The 14,304-nt window shown below is 38.0% G+C and overlaps 1 long non-coding RNA gene across 1 annotated transcript; it reads right to left on the bottom strand.

Annotated features, from left to right (window-relative positions):
* Positions 1–6,108: 6,108 nt before the first annotated feature.
* LOC128483907 (uncharacterized) lies at positions 6,109–6,311 on the bottom strand. Its single transcript, XR_008351122.1, has 2 exons — positions 6,192–6,311; positions 6,109–6,161 (listed from the first exon to the last, which is right to left on the bottom strand). It is a non-coding gene; the product is annotated as an uncharacterized LOC128483907 (long non-coding RNA).
* Positions 6,312–14,304: the final 7,993 nt, after the last annotated feature.

A 14,304-nucleotide genomic window follows, 5' to 3' on the forward strand; every position in this document is an offset into this window, starting at 1 on the left:
ACAGCCTTCACAGACTGCATTAGAAGGCGCTGTGCTCCATTAAAAAATAGAGCACCAGAATATGACGTCATATCCCAGCACTCCGTGTCTTAAAGGCAGGGTAGAAGCCGACCGATACACTGGTTTTGTGAGTGGAAAGTGTTATTTTTTTCCCATCTTTACAATTTGGTAAAGGTTTGCGATCACCTCTATATAACCGTCTAGCACGTCACTAACATGCATTTCCACCGGCAGGTCATCTGGACAAACCTCTGTCACTGCTGTAAGAAGTTGTTGCTGAACATACAACACCAGAGGAACCAAGCTTGGTGACATCTGTTTTTTGGATGGGGTTTGTTTTTTTGTAGTATTCTAGTTGTCAGTGCCTTTCAGGAAATTTATGACGCAAGATCAATATTTCATTGAACACCAAGTCTGTATCTATGAGGTGGAGGCTATAGTGCCGTAAACATTTGTGGTCTCCATTACTGGTTGTATATCTCCTGACAAGTGAACTTCTTGTTGTCGGAGGAAAGCAGCAAGATGTTTGTGCCTCCACTGACCCACGGTGATTTTTTTTGTATTGAGTCAAAGGGAATGTCAGTGAATGGTACAAAAGTAAATCAAGCAAGCTTTCAAGCAAGCAATCTAGTCGTTGTACCTTGATTCTACAGAACTGAGTATTGCTAGTTTAGGATGACATAGACATAGCTTATATAGTTTTAGTTTGTGCAGAAGATTCTGAGAACCCAGAAGGAACCAAGAAGTCACTAAAAGTCAGGAAGATACAAGTCAAAGAGAATGCTGAGTCAAACACGATAATGACTGCCTCAGAAACAATGATTGGAAATTGAATTCCAATTCTCAATATTGAAAATTCAAGGTTTTCTGAAACCGCCTTGAGACTTGTTGCCATTTATTTAAAATGTAAAGTCTTCTTTAGTGTTTAGTATCTCCAAACACGATATTAATTTCCTTACACAATAGCCATGTTTCATAAAATATCATAAACAACTCATGTTTTTACAGATTTCTCTAAGACCCTATTTACAAACTGTATAGTTTCCTCAAAAGATAGGGTCGTTGCATAAGAAGACCTTTGCTGTGTGTCTGGAATTTAGTAAAATTGGTCTTGGCTTCTACTTCATTTTCTGAGCCTTGCTTAAAAAAAATCAATTCCCCAGCGCAGTTGGTTAAACTGTCCTTAAAGTAGCATTAGGGCAGTGTGAGAATTTAGCTTGGATGGTCCTTGCGATTGGAATGAGGATTGTTGCGTGTATCTTTATTGACAATCAAGGACATTGGAGGCTTTAAACGATTTAACAGATTGAAGTCAGATTGCGTGGACGAAAGGGTAGAATTCTATATATCTGGGGAGTGGTTTGGAGATGACATTTAATCATTGGACATTAACGCAAGACATCTGTCACACACTAACCAGTTGTGAAGACACTGAGCGGCTTGTAGTGATACAATATCCTTTGTAGACCATAATCACTTGAAAAATACGAGTTTGTGCAGGAACTTTGGTTGATACTGGCTGTAAATCCTGCGTTTTATTATACCAATGCCAAGTAAATCCTTCAGTAGTTTTGTTCAAGAGTTACAAATGAATATGCATCAAAGGGTATAACGAAAGAATCCCACCATAATTATTGAAACAAAATGTACGCAGGGCATTAATCTGTGATAATGTTTTAAAAATATATAATTATATAATTTAAATATACGGTAATTATGTGAATGACAAAAATGATTCCATGCTGAAAATGGACGTAATATATGTTACTTTGAGCTATCACTATCGGTCCGCCGGCTCCATGTTGCAAGGTTTACCAATAATCAATTCACAATATTCAACTCTATATTGAGAATACTGAAAAGGAGTAATATGAACAATGCATATTTTATATAACTTAATTTGGTGCCATTAAAGTCCATAGTGAGACGCACTGATATTTGCCTGGTGTTGTCTTTTTTCCCAGGACAAAATGGCCACCTTCTCAGCGTCCATCAACCTGCGAAAAAATGTTTCCCCACCGGCTAATATAGGTTAACGGTAAGGAAGAAAAAAGGTAGGCAAATTGAGTCTTATCTGAAAGTGGCTTAAAGGATAATTATACATTAATTTACACAGAGTCCTTGGGACCCCTTTAACAAGTTAGCCATGAAACAGAGGTTTGCTAAGGACCCGCTGAGCATTTAAGAGCTCTCTTTGGCTTTTGTTATATAATGTCCTCTGGTCATGCATGTCTGATGGGAATGGTGGAAAATATTTTGACAGTTTAATTTTGTTGATTGATTTGTTGTTTAATTTTGTAGTTTATGTTTTTTGACAGCCTTCCTGTTGTATGATGATAATACCAATGCTTCAAATAAAATTATTTTTTAGGCAAGCTAATGTTGGGGATACAAATCCAATGAATTATGATCACCCAATATCATACTGATGAACTTCCCAGACTTGCCCAGAGGTTCCCATGTTCTGCAGGTGCGGCTACTCAAGTAGGAGTAGAGCTAGCTCTAATTATACTGTGGAGGGGCAGAAAGCGGGCAGGGCATAGGTGGGCAGAGACTGGAGGTTGGCAGAATTTGGGTGGGGAGTGGGCATGGCCAAACATTTCTCCCCTGTCTGAAAAGTAGATACTATTCTGGAGCCCGGGACGCTGTGAGCTCCCATGTATGTACATACCATATAATCTAAATGAATAATATAAACATGGATCCTAGTTTCCCAACCAAATGTACTCTACTTTATAAGTCTAAAGAAAATTAGTTATTTGTGATTTATTATAAATTAATTGGTTTAGTTGTGATATCACTTGTACCTGAGACAATTTCAGTTAAGTACTAGCTGATCTTTTATCAGCTCTAATGGGAAGGGAAAACAGAGTAAATCTCCAGCTGTTAGAATGGCAAACGTCCAGCTAAGAAGCCAAAGAAGAATGACAGGCCTGTTTATGATGAGGAAATAAAGGTCAATTGGGCATCTGAAAGAAAAATGTTGAGGGAGAAAAGGCGGTGGTTGAAAATGATTGGAAATGATGGGAGGAAGCATTGGGGAAAAAAACATGTTTCACTACCTATAGAGTAACACTTTTATTATATTAGACCAGGGGTGTCCAAGTTTTTTCTGCAGTGGGCCACTTCATCAGAATTGTATACGTGCGCGGGCCGCACTCATTTTTCACTGTGACAAAAAATATGGCCTTTAATAAAATATGCAGATTAAAATAAAGTAAAATGACACAAAACCTTTACTCTTCCTCTCACTGATTTCTGGGCCTAGAAAGTTTTGCGACTACAAATTCAGGATTCCCTAGATTTATTCTAGGGATGAACTAAAATGAAAATTCTGGACCAAAACATTCAGGGTTCACTTAGCCAAAACCGAAAATGACCCCCACCTTTAAAAATAATAATAAAAACTCACATTTTTAATAAAAGTAGGTAACACACAACTGGACAAAATTAGCAATATGACTTGGCAACCAGTAAATGCTGGCAACCCAGGCAACCAGTAAATGCTGGTACCTAGGCATGATGGGACTGTGCTCGCCGTGATTGCTGTTAGCAATCACACTCCTATCATGCCAAGTCAGCCAGTACATGCTGGTACAGGGTGGATGTAAGTGATGTGCAGACCCCATACTGCTGGCAGCATCAATACACAAGGGAGGCAGCTAGCTATGTTTCAGCATGTACTGGCTGACTTGGCATGATAGGAGTGTGATTGCTAACAGTAGTCACAGTCCCATCATGCCTAGGTTCCAGCACTTACACATCCATCCAGTAAATAATGGAACCTAGGCATGATGGGACTGTGATTGTTGTTAGCAATCACACTCCTATCATGCCAAGTCAGCCAATACACGCTGGTACAGGGTGGCTGTAAGTGATGTGCAGACCCCATACTGCTGGCAGCATCAATACACAAGGGGGGCAGCTAGCCAGGTTTCAGCATGTACTGGCTGACTTTGCATGATAGGAGTGTGATTGCTAACAGCAATCACAGTCCCATCATGCCTAGGTTCCAGCACTTACACATCCATCCAGTAAATGCTGGAACCTAGGCATTATGAGGATGTGATTGCTGTTAGCAATCACACTCCTATCATGCCAAGTCAGCCAGTACATGCTGGTACAGGGTGGCTGTAAGTGCAGACCCCATACTGCTGGCAGCATCAATACACAAGGGGGGCAGCTGGCCAGGTTTTTAGCATGTACTGGCTGACTTGGCATGATAGGAGTGTGATTGCTAACAGCAATCACAGTCCCATCCTGCCTAGGTTCCAGCACTTACACATCCATGCTATCACACACACACTCATTTATTCATATAATCATTCATTCACAGATTCATTCCCTCAATCACACACACTCATTCAAACACCCTCCCCACCCCCTTACCTGCACTGCAGCTCCTCGATGCCGCTTACAGACTTTAGCAGGGGGCGCGGCCTCCCTCTGCCTTCTCTGCTAAAGCACAGAGGAAGTAGGATGTCACGTGAACTCCGCTTCCTCTGTGCAGTCCAGAAGACCCTCCCACAAGTAAGTAGCAGGGCTTGAGGTGCGGCTCGCGTAAGATCGGTTGCCCTGGCTGCTGATCTTACACGGGCCGCACCTCGAGGTCTCGTGGGCCGCATTTGGCCCGCGGGCCGCATGTTGGACGCCCCTGCATTATGAGGATGTGATTGCTGTTAGCAATCACACTCCTATCATGCCAAGTCAGCCAGTACATGCTGGTACAGGGTGGCTGTAAGTGCAGACCCCATACTGCTGGCAGCATCAATACACAAGGGGGGCAGCTGGCCAGGTTTTTAGCATGTACTGGCTGACTTGGCATGATAGGAGTGTGATTGCTAACAGCAATCACAGTCCCATCCTGCCTAGGTTCCAGCACTTACACATCCATGCTATCACACACACACTCATTTATTCATATAATCATTCATTCACAGATTCATTCCCTCAATCACACACACTCATTCAAACACCCTCCCCACCCCCTTACCTGCACTGCAGCTCCTCGATGCCGCTTACAGACTTTAGCAGGGGGCGCGGCCTCCCTCTGCCTTCTCTGCTAAAGCACAGAGGAAGTAGGATGTCACGTGAACTCCGCTTCCTCTGTGCAGTCCAGAAGACCCTCCCACAAGTAAGTAGCAGGGCTTGAGGTGCGGCTCGCGTAAGATCGGTTGCCCTGGCTGCTGATCTTACACGGGCCGCACCTCGAGGTCTCGTGGGCCGCATTTGGCCCGCGGGCCGCATGTTGGACGCCCCTGTATTAGACAGATAAATCACCACAATTACTAATTTTGCTAACAAGTACTAATTTTAGAAAATGTAGCAGATTTAACACAGAATCATTATTAATTTATAAACTATATAGAGCTTGTGGTTTTTTTTAGCATTCCAGTCATTGTAACTATTGTTTTTGGCAACTGGTGGCAACATCTGCATCTCTTAAGAGCAATACACGTGGTATCCACATTTGGTGGGTTTCTAATACACATATACTCCTTATTGTAATCTGTGAACTCCATTACATTGATCTGTTAAGAAAACAGGGATGTAGAATATAGTGCTTGGTATTTGAAACTACACTTCAATTCTTCAATCCCTGATTACCTAGATAAACCCCTTTGTGTAAATTGTCTGAGCTAATTCCTGGAACGTGATGTCATATGCGAGTGCTCTGCCTCAGAAGGACTTGCAGGACAATAAATGGGGGGTCTGTGGCGGACAACACACTGACCCTGAGAATATAAATGGGCTGATTAAAAGGGAGATCTGGGCAACACAGGCTCTCCCAGACCAACCACTCTAGGACAGAATAGGCTACTACCCACTCTTTTAATATTCTATTCCAGTGGTTCTTAACCTGGGTTCGATCGAACACCAGGGGTTCGGTGAGTCAGTCTTGTGGGTTCGGCGGAGGTCAAGACACACACCCGACAATGACATGAGAGTGGCACTTGCCAAGGTAAAGCCGCGCATTTCTGAACTGGTCTCTGAAAGGCAACAGCAGAAGTCGCACTGATTTGCAGTAAATATTCATTATTATGGTTTTGTTTTTGTGTGAAAATCATGTTTTAATATTTTAATGGTTTTGTTCTTTGTTCTTAATGGTTTTGTTCTTTAATGGTTTTGTTCATTTTGTGCACCTATGTATAAAAATATACCTATGTATAAATATATACCTAAATATATACCTATGTTTTGAATTTGAATAAATCATATTTTATTTTTCAAATTAAGAAGGGTTCAGTGAATGCGCATATGAAACTGGTGGGGGTCAGTACCTCCAACAAGGTTAAGAACCACTGTTCTATTCTATAGTAATTGGATCATATATTATCATATAGTTATATAATAAAATGTTCTTTGATGAACAATATATATACACAGATCATCTATAACATTATGACCACCTGCCTATTATTGTGTAGGTCACAACAGCCCTGACCTGTAGAGGCATGGACTCCACTAGACCTCTGAAGGTGTGCCGTGGTATCCGGCACCAAGACCTTAGCATCAGATTCTTTAAGTCCTGTAAGCTGCGAGGTGAGGCCATGGATGCATCCTGGTGCCATGTATTCTCCAGGTAAGCAACGCACCCAGCCATCCACGTAATTTAAAAGAACCAGGACCAGGCCACATCCTTTCATTGCTCCGTGGTCCAGTTCTTATCCTCACATGCCCATTGTAGGTGCTTTTGGCAGCAGACAGAAGTCAGCATGGGCACCCTGACTGCAATGCACTGTGTGTTCTGACACCTTTCTATCAGAACCCACATCAACTTTTTCATCAATTTGAGCTACAGTAGCTTGTCTGTTGGATTTGACCACAGGGGCCAGCCCTCGCCCCCATGTGCCTCATTGAGCCTTGGCTATCCACGACCCTGTCGACGGTTCACCACTTTTCCTTCCTTGGACCACTTTTAATAGGTACTGACCACTGCAGACCGGGAACATCCCATAAGAGCTGCAGTTTTGGAGACGCTCTGACCCAGTCGTCTAACCATCACAATTTGGCCCTTGTGAAAGTTGCTCAGATCCTTACGCTTGCCCATTTTCCCTGCTTCTAACACATCAACTTTGAGGAAAAAATGTTCACTTACTGCCTAATATATCCTTCCCACTGACAGGTGCCACGATAACAAGATTATCAGTGTTATTCACTTCACCTGTCAGTGGTCATGATGTTATGGCTGATCGGTATATATATGTGTGTGTGTGTGATATATAAAAAAAGAAGTCTCTAATAAATAAATTAAAAAAGGAGATTTGTGAAATTTCATACAAATACAACAGTCAAGGGTCGTCCTGAGGTAGATGATACGTTAAAGATTATGCAGTCTTGAGCCAGTATTAAACACACACACTGTTAAGTAGACTCCTTTGAGTAAGTTACTCTCCATGTTTTCACAGTGAAAGAGCCAATATAATTTAATGAATGGGTTATAGCTTGGCAAAAATATCTCAATATTTTAGGTTTCTGGTCAGGATTCAAGTTATGCCTAATAAACGTTTACGCTTAACTTGATGTTAACCCTTAAGTGAAGGAATTCAGCCAGCAAACCAGAGGTCTAATATTGGGTCACAGGAAGGGCACATTACACTACAAGGTAGCACTTATTTTAAATTGAGGGATAATTGTTTTCTCCAAGAAACTTGAAAAGGTTAGAGGTCTATATATTGATTGTATGATCCTTTCAAATTCTGGAGTATTCTGTAACACTAGTCTTTTCACCCATTACCCAAATGCTTTTTTTTACCCCCATCAAGCCCCCTCGCCATTGGTTTGAGGTCTATGTCACCATCAAACAGGCTCAAGGTCTTCATTGATCAGTCCATGAGCAAGATACCTGGCTTAAAACATGATATATCTACATACTTTGGGTTATCCTATATATATCCTGTGTGATATTCAGTTTTTAACTGCCAGACGTTTGCTACATGGTTGATTAATGTTTTTGGGTTTAAGGGGCAAGTAGTGGAAAGAATGGAAGAAAAATGGGGTGCTATTTATAAGATGGAACAGAACAAGAAGGATATGGAAGGCAAAAGAAGAGGGCTAGAGATATATAGCAATAATTGAACTAGTGTGGGATATAAATAAATGGTTGTTGGATGTGAGAATTCAAAGAAGAAGGAAAGGATGAGAAGGTATTAAGAGACTAGAAGGAGGAAAGTAGAGTGGAGTAAAAGAGACAGGATAAATGAAAGGAGGTGGGATTGTGATGTGAGTGAAAAAAGGAAAAAAAGGAAGAACAAAAAAGGAATAACTAATAAACACAAGAACACAATAAAAAATATAGCAAAAAGGGAGATACATGCTTAAAACCCTGTCCTAGATATGAATTGAAAAATAATAAGGTAGCATCTGTCAAAAATAGCATAGGGTGTAGTAAAGAAATAGATGATGAAAGATGATGGCTAAACCTAAGAACATACTCTGGATCTAGTGGTAACATTATGGAACACTTTATTGCACCATTAGTGACTATGTTTCTGTATGACAACGCCTCTGACAAACTAATAATTGAGCGTTGGTTAGAACGTTTCATTTGTCTGTGGTGTTCAGACTGAGATATTTCCCTTATTCGAGATTTTATTTAGTTTTAATGAGAGCTTCTTTCTAATTGACTTGATGATTTCTGTTTAATTAGCACATTTTGCAGGGTAGATCACAACATAATAAGCTAAGGTAATCAGACAAGCATTCTGCAATAAAATATTACAGCTTTTGTGGGGGATAATCAGAGTGGACAGTCTTTCTGCTAGTCTGTGGCTGTTCACAGTTGGAAACCTTCTACCCAACTCTGTCTTGTGCCCAAAAGTTTCCAGGCAGGCAGTCCCATAGACATAGCTCTTACAGTCATATCAATTAGCCTTAATGAGCTTTAAGCCAGCCTAACTAATAAATGACGACGCTGAAGCCAATTTCTCTTTCTTTTTACAAGATTCCGGCATAGTATATCTTGCCCTGCATAGTCTAGTAACAGTGGGAAAAAAGTTTTTCTTTTATGCAGAATTTTGCCAATCGTATATTGAAGTATTTCTACTAAAGAAGAGTTTATTGGTGCTACTAATATAAAAAATATAATAAATATAAAAATTAAACCGTATTTCCTTTGACTTTTACTAGATTTGGCAGTTGAATATTTTTCGTGATTTAGGATTACCTCTTTTTTTTGCTTTAGATCCTAAATTATAAATCTAGACCACAATAATATTTTGTTTTCCAAAATGGATTTATTTTCAGATTTATAAAAATATCAGGTTTATTCTCTAGTTTTCATCTCAATAAGATGTGATTTCATAAGAGTAGCCCGTGGAGTGAGTGCGAAGACAGACTACAGGAGGAAGTAAAAGTATTAGCTGTAATAGGAGACAAAATCCTGCTTTGTAAAGTTTGCTTTTGAAAGTGGTTGACAGTTTATATTTTTGCCTTGAACAGATGTTTTAATGAGATAAACACTTGAGTTGTATATACAGATAGTTTTTTTTTACACTTTATGTCACCAGGGTATTAAACACCAGAGTGTTTAGTGTGGCCACATAATTGTTTTTTTTTTTTTTTTTTAGGAAAAGTATGTATTTCATTTTAAACCATATTCATACACAATATTTATTAGCACAAGCATATATAAAACATCCCAGAAATATAAGTTAATTTTTATACTTTATATATAAATATATAAATATATATGCTTTGATTGGGGACACCAAAGTTCTTTTTAATCTTTTATTTGTGATGGCAGGGGTACAAAACATGTTTTTCATTATTCTTTTTATCTGTTTCCCCCCTTTTTTACACTACTCATGGTGTGAAATTTCTAGAGATCCTCTTTATAGATCTGTATTTTCAGTAGAGGGTATATTGGGACCAATAAATGCATTCATCTTTTTTTTTAAAATAAATATTTGATTTTAAATGGTGCATTTTTATTGTATTCATTTTTTGGATAAGGGAGTATCTTTACCCCCTCCCCCTCTCACTCTGATCTATTCATGTGATGATCACTGGAAGCAGGGGTTTGCAGTCTTGCTTTCCTGATTTCAGTAATTGTGATCAGAGACCGAGAGGGTGATCAGAGACCACAGCCGGTTTTGCAGAAAGCATGTAGGTTTTCTGTCACTGGCCGATACCTCCTACATGGTCCATGGCAGAAAGATCGACGGAGATCTCCCTGCTGATGTAAAATAGCAAGGATGTAATATTAAGTCCTTGTAGTCACTGCTTAGTATGTAATAGTATAGTATGTCCTAAGGAATACTAACCAGTTAATGATACCCTAACAGGTTTACAATTTCAATAGGAAATCATAAACCAGCCTATTCTGGTGTTTCAGTGATTAAAAGGACTGCCCCAAACAGCTTCACCAAACTGAATGTATATTAAAGTACCTAGTCAATACTTTTAGTAATAACAATAATTCATTCGTAAAAAGTAATATTTGTGAAAATATTGCAGCGGTAGAACTGCTCATGAATGAGCAGTTGAATGAATGTGATTCTCGCTAGTTATGGCTACTCGGCAGGGAAGTGCTCCCATTAATTTCAGTGGGAAATTTCCAAATGTGCATCTGCATAGTCTGATTAAAATCTAATTAAAAAAATGCAACTATAAGGTGACATTCAGCTATCATATGCATTAAAGTGCATACAAAGGGCTAGAGGAAAGTAGAATAACCTTATTTTAAGAATATTGTCACTATAGAAAATAGCAAAATTAGTATTTATGACAAATAATAATGTATCGGTTTGTCTTAGTCTATCAATTCTTGTTTTGTCAGACCCTCTTTGTTTAAGGATAAACTTAAACCTTAAATATATCCTACTGGCAGTGAATATTTTTCCATGCCCCTTATGATATGATAAATAATATCTGTACTATATTTTTTTAAATAATTTGACATCATTCCTATGTATTCGCCGAGTTAAGATATTCTGTTGTTTTACGTTAAAAGGATTAGAATATATAAAAATACATTTGAGCTGTAATTTTTAGGGAATATATTACACATTTTTTCAGAAGAAAACCAGAGATTAACAAACCTGAAATAACTAAAACAAGCAAATAAAATATTACCCAATAATGTCTGAACAAGCTAGGAAATGCTATTATAATAATTCCGGAGAGGCATAAAATATTAAAGAAAATTACAAGTCACGCAGTAGACTTTTTGTGGATTTTTCCATGCATTCCAGGAGTAATATCAATAAAATATAAAAATAGTGATTATTGTTAAATAAAATACAATATACAGAAAACACATGCAGGATAAAAGGAAATTACAAGAAATAGGGCATTTGCTCACCAAAAATTAATTTGCATAAGCCCCACTATTTACAGAATGCAGATCAGCTTATGCAAATTAAGCTGTTTTAAGATGTCTCGTTTGGTCCCAATTTGCTTAATGAGCAAAAGGACATGCAAGTATTTATATGAGCAAATTAGGGAGTACAAATACTTAGCATAAAAAACAGGTTTACAATTAAGCACCAGCGTGCCTCATCGTGGATGTAATACCGCGCCAGCCTAAAGTCTTATTTCATAAACTGGGTCAATTGGCAAACCAGCCCCAATGCAGAAAATTGCCTATTTCAATGCAGAGTTTTAATTAGTGTCCTTAACTGTTTAATCGTATGTGTCTCTGTATTCATTGTTTTCGTCAATGGATTTTCATATTTACTTGAAGTTTTTTTCTTACCGTTCTTGACACGAGTGTCCTAATTTGGTTTTATGGAGGTTAAATCAATAAGACAACTGCTTATTGTTAAAATTGGAAAAAAAACCCATAAAGAAAAGGAATCTTAAAGCTTAAAATGACGGACCCAATATCCACCCTTTAGTAGACGATGGGTAAACAGCCACTGGAAAATAAGTGAAGACTATTTTTTATTTAACTAAAAATGGATGTCAAATGTGATGACTACTTCACCAACGTAGGGTTAAGTGAAATGAAAGTACAGTTGTATCATTTTTATTATTTACAGAATAGAGAAAAAAGTAGGGTAAAATAAGGGCTAGAGTGCTAGTTTTGACACAAGGTCTTTCATATCTTTATTTCATTTGTAGCATTTCTCAAAGAAATATTATAAAGAGGTCTGGAAATAAAAGAGAGATAAAGAAAAGGTGTGTTTCCTTCTGATTTCCATTCTATAGAAATAACGGGGTTAACTGCTCCTTTAAATTTCCATACAATTGACCAAAGAAGCAGAGTAATAGAGGATCGACTCCTTGTCAGTAATTAAGCAATAAGATCATGACAGAGGTGAAGTCATTAGCACCAAACGCATATTTCCTTGTGGGGATAATTGAGGTTCGTCAAGAAGAAAATTGAATCGATCACAATAGTGACCACCGGTCCTCACTGGAGATTACTTACCGACTTGAACGAAAGCTAAGAGAAGCTGTTATAAAGGTGTTTTAACAACTGCTCATATTTACAAAGCGTCTCCATAATTCATGATCAGTAACCATCTGGTGGCTCTTCAAACGCAGCAAAAGTGTGACCCAAGCCTCATGGGAGTAGGGCAGCTAGCGTGTGCCATTAATAGGGGATATGGCTAGAAAATTAGAGCAAAAAGTGATTTTTTATGTTTATGCTCTTTAAGAGATTAATAATCTTTTAGCTGGAGAATCGACGGAAAATCTTCCCCGGGGAAAATAATGAGCAGAGAAACATTTACTGATTAGTTTAATCCCAGATAATCTTATCTGATGAGCAGATATCAAGATATCCTTTAAATGATTTATATTTTAAAGAGAACATGAACGCAATGGTTTGATATTAAGACTGAAAAATTGTTTAAAACTGACTTTGTACAGTTTTGTTGGAAACGTGTTTTGATGTTAGATATGGTAAAAAAAAATGTTTTAATTATTATGATAAAATCATTTTATATGCAATATGCTCAACATGTATATATAATGTCAATATGACATAGCATAAAAAGATACCTATGGATTTTCCCGTATAAAATGATAAAAAATTATTATTTTTTCACAATTTTTACCTAATATTTACTCCGGTTTAATAAATATAATATTTTTTTCATGAAGTTTTTTTTTACAAGAAGCAAAGTGTAGGCTGTTCCGTTGAATGGAGTTTTAGCAGGTGGCTACATAATTAAGCATGTTCAATACTAAATTGGATGATTTCTATAATAAAAGGGAGATTAAACTGATAAAGACAAAATGATTTAATATTGATTTTTACCGCACTGTTCCTTTTAATTGTTTTAATTACCATTGGAGATTGGCCATAAATCTCCTAAATACTGTATTTATTTAATAGCAAAACTTACAGAGGCTTTCTATTATCATTTGTAGGCATCCATACACTCCGATTTCTTGCCGTATATAATAGTAATTACACTTATTGGGCATGTGTCAAATATACAGACATCAAAAAAAAATGTTTATGTTATTTATTATGTAGATGAGCTTAATACTCAGCCTATTGTGTTCCAAAAGATACGTGACTTATAAACTGATTTAAAGCAGATATATGTGCCGTATGACTTGCCCATATGCACTATCCTCTGCAGCTCAGCTTTAAACGTGGTCTGCTGAAATTAAGCTGATTCTGCTGCAACGTCAAAAATTAGGGTTTTATCCACTAATATCTGGTCAGACAGGAAATTTGCTTGTGGGGGGGGGTCAGGGGCACGGATTACCACTTCTAATTACGACAGGAGATTTTCTCTTAGTTGTAGAAGTGAAAGTCTTCTGGTCGACCTCCAGTTTCAACAATATAGAAAAACTAGGAAAATTGACTCAAGAGAAGGAGAAAAGGAACGCAGGAAAGGACTCAATATGCTGAACATTGTTAAATATTAACTGATTTAACCCAGAACTGTTTTTCTTCCACCCGCTAAAATTGCTATGATTTTATAATGCATCAATAATTGAACTATGCATATCCATTTCTATCAACACAGGTTATGCGGCTACCCATTATCTGGATGCGGCTACTTTACCTTCACGCCAAATGACTTGGATGCAGGGTCTACGCAAATCTGAAATGAAATGAGCCAATTTATGTGATCTTTGGGTGCGCTTTATAATTTGTTGATTTTTTTTCTGTATTTGACCTCCGCTTGTCCTTTGACCTAATTTGATCTGAGGCTTCCCTGATCCTTTGGTCTGCTTATACATTCGCATAACCCCTCGTTTCTGGGTTAACTGGTCAAGTAAGTAACCCTGAGAGTTATGAATACGTTGCCTTTTGAGAACTTCAAAACATTATTGAGTACATTTTCACATCAAAAGGTTGAACTCACATAAAAATAACCCAGAAAACACAATACA

This window comes from Spea bombifrons, chromosome 3 (genome assembly GCF_027358695.1).
Source record: "Spea bombifrons isolate aSpeBom1 chromosome 3, aSpeBom1.2.pri, whole genome shotgun sequence".
NCBI classification, from domain to species: Eukaryota; Metazoa; Chordata; class Amphibia; order Anura; family Pelobatidae; genus Spea; species Spea bombifrons.